The sequence below is a fragment of the Lonchura striata genome, chromosome 15, assembly GCF_050655825.1.
Source record: "Lonchura striata isolate lonStrDom1 chromosome 15, ASM5065582v1, whole genome shotgun sequence".
NCBI lineage: Eukaryota > Metazoa > Chordata > Aves > Passeriformes > Estrildidae > Lonchura > Lonchura striata.
The window spans coordinates 14,116,559-14,127,866 of NC_140717.1; positions in this window are offsets into that span (position 1 = coordinate 14,116,559).

Genomic DNA, 11,308 nt, shown 5'->3' on the forward strand with positions numbered 1-11,308 from the left:
GAAACATTTAAAATCATACATTTTGCTTATCAACGGCTATTTAAATGATGCAGTGCCCTAAAGCAGCTTTCTGTGGACTGCAGCATTGAAACCTTGGAGGTTTTATAAAGTATTTATAAAACACTGTCCCCATCTCGCTCGTTCTGTGCTTGGAGCCTGCCGTGTTTTTATAGCACATTAAAAAGCAAACAGAACTATCAGAGCACTGAAAGTCACCCACAGACAACCTGTTCCACGAGTATTTTACACTGATGTTACATCTCCTGCCCCAAAAGGGTTTCTCTCCTTCGTTTTCCCTTCACGTGGGCTCAGGGAGCAGCGAGGGAGGCAGTTCCTGTTGCTGGGGCAGTGAGGGAAATTGGGCAGTGCCAGGAATTGGGCAGTGCCAGCATCACCCTGACATTAATTAAATCTCCTCCAGAAAATGTCTCCCACAGCTCCCGACCAGGCTCTGACAGCGAGCTGCAGCGTGGCTCACTCACAGTGGGCTCTTGCTGTGCTGTTACTGCTCCTTTTGTGGTTTTTATTTACTATGCTGCACTTCAATATTCCTGTAGGAAATGCGCCACTTTAAACCCTCATACCATGAAGGTTCTTTTCTGCTTCTTGGTTTAATTGAAGGGTGATCATAAAACACAAAGAGAGGGAAAGAGGGAACTCATACACTGGAAAAAGCACTACAAATATTTTCCCGGGGTCATGAACACAACCTTGTATCACTTCACCCAGTGTTGTGGAAAGAATTAGACAACCCTTTCATGAAATACCTAAAAGGTGTTTACAATTCAATCCCAAATTAACGTGGCTTTTTCTTTAAAGAAAACATTCCATAATTCTTAATTCTGCTATCAAATTTATTTTCAACCTTTGAGGGGATTCACTTGCCAGTGACTTGGCAGTGTCAGACAAATGTTTGACTTTTATTCTGACACTTGTTGAAGAATTTGATTGAAACTATATATGTCTAGATAACACTCAACAAAGTGCCCCTCTTGCGTTTGTTTCGAGATATTTTTGGAAACAACAGAGGCGACCTTGGACAGAGCTGCTTTTCCAATTTAGGAATTCATTTGGTCTAAGAGAGTAAAATTATACTCTTTAATCCTTTCGTGTACCCACAAACAAGACAGTTTAATTTTATGCTACTGCAGAATTGTTTTTCTGTACCTTATTGGTGGTGTTGATCTGTTTAGGATAAGAATTAGTTTGGGTAATCAACAGCTACTTTTGAATGTATATATAAATAGTCTCTGATGTATCACATGCCCCTTAAAAATATTGTGTAATCCAGAATCTCAGCAGCCCTTTATGTAACACCTTTGCTCCTCTAGAACCAGTGCCAATAAAAGGTGTTTGCCTTTGTCTTTGCTTAGAAAAATGGGATTTCAAGGCAGAGCTCACAGTGACTTGATGTAAAATCTAAATGGGGAGTGGGAAGGGCTGGGAGGGGCTGACACCTGTCCCCTCCAGCACAAAGGGTGTTTGTCAGGCTCCCAGTGGAAAAGCCAAGGTCTGGAGCCAGGTCCTCTCTCCCCCAATTGTTCTCTCCTGACTTGTGTTTGCCAGCTGTGCAATCGTCTCTGCAAGGTTTTATTGCATCTAATCACTTAGGATGTGTTAAATAGTTTGCACTTAATTTTCTATACAATCAATATATTTTAATTCATTTGTATTGCTCTGCTACAGACCTGCACTCGGGGACAAAATGGGATTAGTTTGTGGCAATGATAATGCAGTTTCCTTGCTGGAAACAAAAGGAGAACTGACAGAGTAAATGTTCTTGTCATTTATCCTGTACAAGATTTGCTCCCTTTAATTTTAATGTTGTCCAGTGTTACCTAATGATCAAATCCAAGCATTAACATGGAAACTAAATCTAGACATGCCAGTGGGCTCTCTCTGGGATAAGTGGCATGTGCTTGGGAGTATATTGTTTATATTAATTCCATCACACTCCGTGTCAATGCACGCTTTTAAAGCTCTGTTACACTCTGACTCTGACTGATGGCTCAAGTTCTAACTCCAGAATATCCAGTTTCCTGATTTTGTGGCATTGTCATGTAAAGTATTTGTGGACAGCTTAAGAGAAGTGACCCTGATCCTTTGAATCCATGTGACTACATTGGCACATCCACAAATCAGGTTAAAATGAACTATTTGGTGCAGCAACTCCCACCACGGAATCTCAAAATAATTGACAAAAAAGTCATAGTAAATTCTGTTGGCCATATAGCCAGATCAACAAGTTGCTGCATTAATGTTATTTTCTGGATTAAAAAAACCCACTCTGGAACTGAACAGAAACAAAAGTAGGAATCCAGTCCCTGTCTCTGGGCTCTGGTCTAAGGCATACCCAGGATTCCCAACCTGATGTCCCTGTGAAACCTCCTGAGGCTGATCCTGAATTTTGTTGTTCAGGTCCCCAAGCCCCCATCCAGCCCGAGGTTTGGATTGCTGGAGCACAAAGGAATGACATTTCAAACGTCACCGAATTTCCCAGCACACGACTCAGTGTCCTCACTTGGAGTATCCTCAGCTGACCCTGCCACTGCCTGAAAAGCAATTCAGGAGTGAAATCTCTGGACATTTGAGATGTGACAATTCATTGAAAAGTGTAATGGAAAGGTCAGAACAGACAAAAAATAAACAAATATGATACAGACAGAGATAAAGCCAACTCCTGAAGGAGCTTTTAATTATATTGCAACGAGGAATTTCAAACATAAAAAGCACCACAACTCCTTCATGGAGCTAATGGAGTCAACAAAATGAAATGTGAGATTTTTCTTGTACCCTGAGATTTTTTTGTAATGCCAGAGAGATAAGATCAGAAGAAGCCCTGTGTGCATGTGTGCACACAAGGTTGGGTCTCACTTAGAGGCCAGAATACAACCTGAAATTTGTGGGATTGTTCTTTGTACATTTCCGTTTTTAACAAGTGAATACTTTGTCCTGTAGCTGAAATATTAATTATATAATCTGACACTGAAATAACTGGGAATTCTATTTTTTCTTAGAGGAAATTAGAGGAAATGAAGCTATTTTTAATATTGTATTATATTATTGGAATATTGTTCAATGTTGTCTTCAAAAATTGTAAAGATGCATGAATATGAAAGAGCTGCCAGAGAAAAACTGGCTGGCTTGGAGCATGGTAAGGGATGGGAGAGTTTGGGTTTCTGGTTTATTGCCCCAGGCAGCTCTGGACAAAACTGCTGCTTCTGCTTGTCTGTCTCCTCCTCACTGTGCTGGAATTGGCTGGATTACCCCTCAAAGAGAAGAGCAGCAGATTTATCACTAAGCACTAAATCTTGTTTTTACATATGAGAACAACTCCTGGGTAACCTTAGTTAATGAATAACCCAGTCAATGGTGAAAGCTCCTATTTAGTCTGATAAATTTGGCCTTAAACAAAAACTTTTTTTGATACAAGCATATACAACAGGGGAATAAAAATATTTCCCCTCATGAGAAATTCAGTGTGGAGAGAAAGGAAGATAATTAAATATTCATATAATTTCATGGAAATAAAGGCTTGTTTAACAAACCCCCACAACTTTAGAATACGAAGTCAAAATTGTCATGAGAAAATTTAGACTTTTGGTGGGGGGGAAAATACCAAACCCATGTTCTTTAGTCAATACAAAAAATCTAAACCAATTCAAAATGCTTGATGAAGATGTTCTCCTTATACCATGTACAGCCCATTACTGAGAAGTTCATTTCGAATCAGATGAATTCCTCATCACAGGCTCAGTATAATATTCCACAAGGAGAGACATGAATACTGGAGTTTAATAATAAAGGAAATTTCTTTGATATAGCAGCTGCATCAGAGCCAATTTCACCTGCAAACACACAGTGCTAATGCAATTTATCTTTATTTCAAACAATTCACGTGGGTACGTCCAGTTTTTACAAAAGGGCATTCAACAGAGAGGTTTGCAATGTTATGGCTTCCCTGGTGCATAAATATTGAATCCCCAAACACAACATTAGCTAATTAAGTTGGGGGTGATTATTGGCTGGAGGAAAAGAACATTCAGAGAGCATGGGTTAGGCCTGCCCTCTCATTGCACACACAGTGGTTGCTCCCTGATTGCAAGGAGGATGTGGGTTTCCAGGAGATTAACCCCAGCAATAATTCGCACCTGGAATCTAAAAGGAAGCCAAAATAAAAATTGAATGGAGCTTCTTAAGTTGCAGGGTACTGCATAGACTGTGTGGAAATTCAGCCAAAGATTCCTCAAAACAAGGATCCCTCCAGTAAAATGGTAGTGAGAGCTCTGCTTTCAGCTGAAGCTGTTCCTTGGCACATACCAACACATTCCACGGAACAGTCAGGAAAACCCAAGGGAAGAGGTGGGACAGCCCTTCTGTGTTCTGTGTTCTGTGGCACCTCAGTCTAAACCAGCCTGGAATTATGGTGACAGTGTTTTTTTTCAGTGGTGCTGGCACAACTCTGTGGGGCTGCATAGTCAGGCTTATCACAATCTCTTGGTGAAAGATGATTATTAACTCAGTTGTACAGTTTATGTCCACAAAACAACTTAGAGAACAACTGAAGGGGTGGAGAGCTGCAGGTGAGGAGCTGGGAGAAAAGGACATGAAGAACATGGGGCTGGAGCTTCCTAAACTATCCTCTCCCTCAAAGGAAACAACTTTTGCAGAGCTGCATCTCTGACTGCAGTCCCTGTTGTCCTCAATGTGCTTCAGGGACAGTATGAAGACAAATTAGAAGAGTAACAACTGTTTTATTAAAAACCTCCCAAGCCAAGGTGAAATCTTCCCTTCATCAAAACCTGCTCCCCTAATGGATGTTGAGTGATCACAAAGTTAAACAGCAGAAAACAAGACAGAATTTTATCACTTAAAAAATGCCTACCAGGCAATCAGTGCTGGGAAGGCAGGAAATTAATACTCATAACTTCTGGTTACTCTGGCAGCGGGGTCGTGCTCCTCTCCTCTGTGTGAGTCTCAGAAAATGAAATACCAAGATACAGAATGATCACCTGGGCTTTTGATTTTTCAGGGAATGCTTTTTCCTGCATCAACTCATTGTCCTCCCCTCTGAGAACGTATGCATCTGTTAAAGTGGAACATATAGTTCTGGAAATGTGTCGCCTACACGATGGATAAATCAGACTGAGCCTCTTTCCTGATGTAATGTCTTGGACAGATCCCTCCTGAGCTCCTCCACAAGAATTTGGAACAAACAAAGGGAAATCAGACTGCCCTAATTAGTGCACCCCATCATTTACACTGACTTCATAACTCTTATTTAATGCTACAATAACTCCCAGACACGCTGTACATGTCCTGTGTGTTGATAGGTAATATGAGGTAAAATACAAGAACGGGGAGATTTTAAAAATGCTTATGTAAGAAACTGTGGAAAACATCAAAATACTGAAATCCAGTTGTGGGTTATTATGTAATTAAAGTAGACAATATTTTTCAATCTCTTAAGCAATGAAAATTTAAAATATGCAATAAACCCAACAGTGCCATGTGTCTTGTTTATGGTCAGTTTAGGACTGCAGACTGTGCCAATCTGGTTTGGGCTTTGCCTTTGCCAAATTGAGAGAGAAGTTGTAAAGGAAACATTCCTAACAGTATTTTTCTGAGTAAATGCTTTCATCCTGAGCTTTATTAAAAACACACATAACTAATGCAAATGTAATAACATACCTCATTGCCAGCAGTTTGTGCAATATCATGAAGATATGCATTAAAATGCCATATAAAATCAAGATGTCTACTTACAGGAATTGTTAAGACTCTCCTTAAGATTAAAAGGATGACAGTTTCTAGGGGAATAATTCACTCCTGCTCTCAGTATAACCCCTGTGCACTGGATGAACTAACCTCTTTTGAGTCAATCAAGTCACACCTACCTGGGATAAAAGAGTCCGACCCAAATAATCCATAATTAGATCCTCAGCTGCCAACACTATCAATCTCCTGAGGCCTGGGGTGGCCTGAGCTGCCCTCGTTCCCCAGCTGCATTTCAGGGAACAGGATTCATTCTTGAAAGAAAAGATAAATTTTTCAGGCACGTGGAATACTAAAATAATGTTGTTGGACATTCATTGTCTTGAAGTATCTTAATTTGTTGCCATTAACATATAATCAGGAATCAGATGACCTTGCCAAGCAGAACAGCAATTATATTATTGCTTATGCAATTGGGGGCTGCTTGCTGCCTTTTATTACACCTTGAAGGGAAATTCAGAGGCTGTTCAAACAGATTTAAGATCCTTCATATCAGGTTCAATCTGCCAAAATCACTACCCAGAAGTTCAGCTGTGCACACCCTGTATACAAATTAATTTTTAGAAAGCCAAAAAAATGGATCAATACTGAAGTTATAAAATAATTAATTTCCCTATTATTCTCATATATTGGGTGTTTAATATCTCTTACCTTTCAATAACTTCTTGATATTCTTGGGATAATTCAAATTTATACACTCTGTTTCCAGCACTATTTTTTCAGTGGTCATTACATAAATGTAGTGGTTAGATGTGGCTTTGAAATTCCACAATGATATCACTTAAAAATAAATATTTCCATTTTAGCAGCTTATGATGCAATTAAATGAAAAATGTTCCATGCAAAGATTTTCATTTTATACAGAATCCCTTATTCACAGCACAGCCCTTATGACACTTAAATCTGTTTGAAAAAGAAATTCTGATCGGTATCAGGTACAAATAAAACTCATTCCTTTCCAAAACCATCTGGATTAAATCCTTTCAAGCACTAACACACCGAGGCACACAGAATCCTTCCAAAGGATCAGAAGGCCCTCATACAAACTGCAGGGATTTTTCCCCTCATTTCTATCGCATATGTTGTATCAGAAATCACAGTTAAAAGAAATTTCATGCTCAAAATGGAAATCTTTTCTCACATGTACCGCAGCCAGAAATTCCTGTGATGGCAGAATTAAATTTGGCGTTGTTCTCAAATGGTAAGGAAGCTACAATATGGAACAATTACCTTTTTTTTTATTCCTAACTACAGAAATTGTTACTTTCTCTGAACATTTATAATCATCTTAAAGACTCATCAGTAGCTGTCAAAGAAGTCCATTGTCTCTGCCCAGAATTTCTTTTGAATTTTTTAGAGGAATTTGCATATGTGCTGATCTAGAAGAAATAATTAATCCCTTTTTTATGTAAAATGCAATTAGTGCAGCAGATGGGAAGTGATATTCACTTACAAATACATGTAAGCAGCATCTTAACCCCAGCTGAGATTGTTTTTGCCACAACACAGAAAGGTGGACTGCTACCAGGGGGCCACACCAAGCACATAATTTAAATTCCAGACTGGTCAGACTGGAAAGAGAACAATTTTGGTGATTTCAGTGTCTATCTTCTGCCAATATTTTTATTTTCTTTCTCTAAAAATACCCCTAGAGGAAAAAATCTCACTGCATGTAACTTCTATCTGTTGAGTCATTTGGTTTGTTTATGAATCCTATGTAGAGGTGCAGTTTTCCAAAACGCCTCCTGCATGCAGAATAACTCCCCTCTGAACAGTCTCTACCTGAGCATCAGGGAAACAAATAAACCTGTAGCTGAGGACATTTCAAGGACAAGGAAAATTACTGTTGAGAGGAGAATTATCTGATTTGGTTCATGTTTATTTTTACTTATCTCCAGCAATCTGCTGTCCAACAGAAGATGCTTATTTGTAGAGGAGAAAGCTGTCTCCTTCTTGGACTGATGCCCAACTGGAGCAATGGTGCCACTAAGGACAAGAAGTACACCCTGAGCATGGATTAACTCATGTAACAGTAACCAGTGTTAGAGAAGCAATGCTTTGTATCATATATGTCAACTAGTTAAGGATAAATTCTTCATTTCTTCCCATCACACTTCTTACCCACTAGGCTAAAGTCTGCCTTCCACCCAGAAGGTACATATTCCCAAGTAAAATATTCTACATATGAAATTTTAGAATTAATTATTCCCAAAGAACTTGTGTAGGGAAGCTCTAGGGTACAGCTCTGTTAATTTATTTTACACATGCTTGCTGCCAAGTTAGGGGGTTTTACAATTTCACAAGAAGTCTTCCTTTGAGGAATTGCTTAGAAAAATTTGTTCAGTTTTGGTGTCCTGTGATGAAGGAACAACTCCAGGTTACCAGCTGAAGTAAGCCTGACTGCAGCAGCCTGGTGGGTTAAGAAGGTTAAGAAGAAAAAAGACCTGTTAAATTTTTTGCTGCAACTGAATCACTAAGAAAAGTGAAAAAGGGAAAAAATTAAGGCTATGCCTTTCCATCTGCTTAAGGCTCAACCCTTATTTTTAGTTTATTTCTCATGCAGTGACTTTGTCTTTGCAAACTCTTTCATGCGAGGCATTAACTAAGGCTGAGTTACTGGTGTGCCAGTGATGGTATCCAGTAGTTACTGAATATAAACCCGGGTGTTTGTGTGCTCTGAGTCTTTGCCTCAGTAATATCTTTAAATATAATAGTCTCTGCCTGTTGGCTTGTTTTCTCATAGGGAGGGTGACAGAACATTTTGTGTTCTCTTATCTTCAATAGCAATGAAACAGGAGGAGCTCCACAATGCGAAACCAAATCTACTGCTATTAATACAACATCCCAGCCACAGAGAAGAGATTTGTTTATTTATCAAAGCTAGAGATGCTTCTCTCTGACCTTTCTTGTGCTTGTGTGCTTTAGCTGGGAATAGATTCCATAGAACTGGGTGCTCTTTTAAAAATATACAGTAAAAAAAATACACACAACACCCCCGAAACAGAGCCCAGGCTGCAGCCCAAATTTCATGGAGTGACACACAGCTTTGGGTAGTTAGAATCAGTCTAACTAGGGCACAGTCCATATTCAGTTTTGATTCCTCTGCTAGAGCACAGAGATCAGTCAGCGCTCCAAAGCCCACTCGCCTTCCTCGCTGCCACTCAGCGACACGTTCTGACTATAACCATACATGGGCCCATTTTCTGTCTGAGGCCCAACAGCTCCCTGCAGCCCAAGAAACCTGCCAGGAGGGATCTTCTCCTTCTCTGCATAATTAAAAAGTGCTTCACACTGGAAGGTACTTGGTTTAAAAAAACCCAAACAAACCAGATTCTTTTCCTGGAATTCGCCTTGCTTTACCTGAGCTTTAAACCAGTGAGAATCATCACATACACAAATCAAACATATTTTTAAGTATCTTTTTCACATCTGGTTGTGTTTAGTGACCTCCTGGACAACTTAAAATAGTATCTGGGAGAGTTAAATCTTGCATTAGTTTTAGGGATTCAACCTGGTTTAACCTCACAGACTCAGGATTTTTTTGTTAAGCTGGTGCATCTTTGGTTTAGCAAGAGCCTGGAGTTTGGTGCTCCTTGCTGGACAGCCTTGCACTGCAGCTCCTCAACTTTTTGCTCCTCAGAGGCAGCAGCCCTGCACCACAGCTAGCAAAAAGGAGTGTGGGTTGGTTCCTCAGCCCCCGAGTTCTCCAGCTCAGCACATTAATTCAACTTAGCCCTAATTTTGGTACCTGCTCCATGATTGGTATTTTCATCTAAGCAGACTAATAATGACTTAGAGAAGCAGATCTAGGAGTAGGAACAGGAAACAAGGGAAGGAACTGGACCTACATGTCCTGATTCTAAAGTAACAACCATTACAGCATTTATAAAAGGGAAGCAGCAGTTATGCTGTGTCCTCCTCCAAGAGTTACAACAGCAGGCAGCACCCAGGCCCATGGTTTGACAATGTCAATCACCTGTAGAATTAGAAGTAAGAGCCAAGAGTCCAAAACATGGACTGTCTTTTCTGTGTAACCACTGGGGAAAATTATCTATAAATAAAACCTTCCAAATATTATTTTTAACCATACATCAGTCTGGAAGGCCAAAAACCTGTCTTTCATTACTCCAGAAACTACTTCACACTTCTGAAGGAACTGGTTTAGGAGTGATGCATCCCCTCATGCTCTGACCAACTTCACACTTCATTTTTTATCCAAATCTAAGTAACAGGCTTTGGAGACCTTGTCTGTATTCCTTCCTACTCAAGTCTGTTCCATCTGCCTGATCCCCTTGGTGACTTTATAATACTTCTTTTGTGTCACCACAACTCCTGCTGCCTCCCAGTCAAACTTCCCACACCGATCTGCACTCCCTGCTTTTGCATCTTCACTGTCTACATCTGCAAGTACACTAATAAGGGCTTGTTTGTGTGCACCAAATTTACTGTGACCACTTTCACAGTTCAGGTTCAGGCAGAGAACTCTGCACACACAGCAAAGCTCTTCTCCACGGAAAAATGTCAAAAAGCAGGAATGAGGGGAAAGTTCTGTGAGTAACCTGTGGAAAGGGGTCCCTTACCCTGCCTGATTAACAGCTGGGGCTTCTCCCTGGCAGCTGAGACTGGTGATGTGAGAGGTTAGGCAAGAGTGGGAGCAGATTCCTGTGGGGCTTCACCAGCCAAATTCCTATCTAGCAAAAGGTTGCTACAGCAACTCTGAGCCTCCTGAGATACAGAAATTATTGTAATGGTTGCTGAAATGCCTCCCCACTGCTCTGAGACAGGATAAGGAAAATCCTTCCCTTTGATACAGAATTGTTGCCCACTGCCACAGTTCACATCAGCTCTATACAAGCACCAGGCTTCCTGAACTTGCCAGGAGCTCTTGGCTACTTTTCCCTTTCCCTTATTTACATGCAAACATAGAAATAATAAACCTAAACATCAGACAACAAGAACTACAGTTCCAACACCTTTTTTCCCATGGAGGCTGTAAGAGAAAAAACAAATCATGTGGCAGAAGTTAATATACTGCTGAGTGGGCTGAACAGAATTTAGAAACCTGTACAAAGCCAAAATATGTATTTTCCAGAGCAGGGTTTGTGATTTTCAAAAACCACATAGATAGAAAAAAGCATAAACAAACCAAAGCAGGACAATACCCCTCAGAGCTTCTCAATGACTCAATGTCAGCAGGTTTTTGGCTGCCTCAGCCTGTGCTTATTTTCCTCTGGCATCTGTCCTGATCCCAGGTCGTTCAGTCCACTGGACTATGTAATAAATACCAGACAGAGATGATGCTTTAGACAGAACAGGAACACTTGTGACTGAAACAGGTCCTGAATGTAGAATGGGGTGGCCTAAGGACAATGGGGACATAGAAACAGCAAGTGATGTACACTGTAAGTGGAAAAATTTTCACAGAACTTCTCTCATTTCCCTCCTTTTCACTTTTCAGCAATCCAGTTTGGTCTAGAAGCCAAAAATGAAAACAGCAGAATTGATGGTCTGAAGTAGTACCTATGCTTACCTG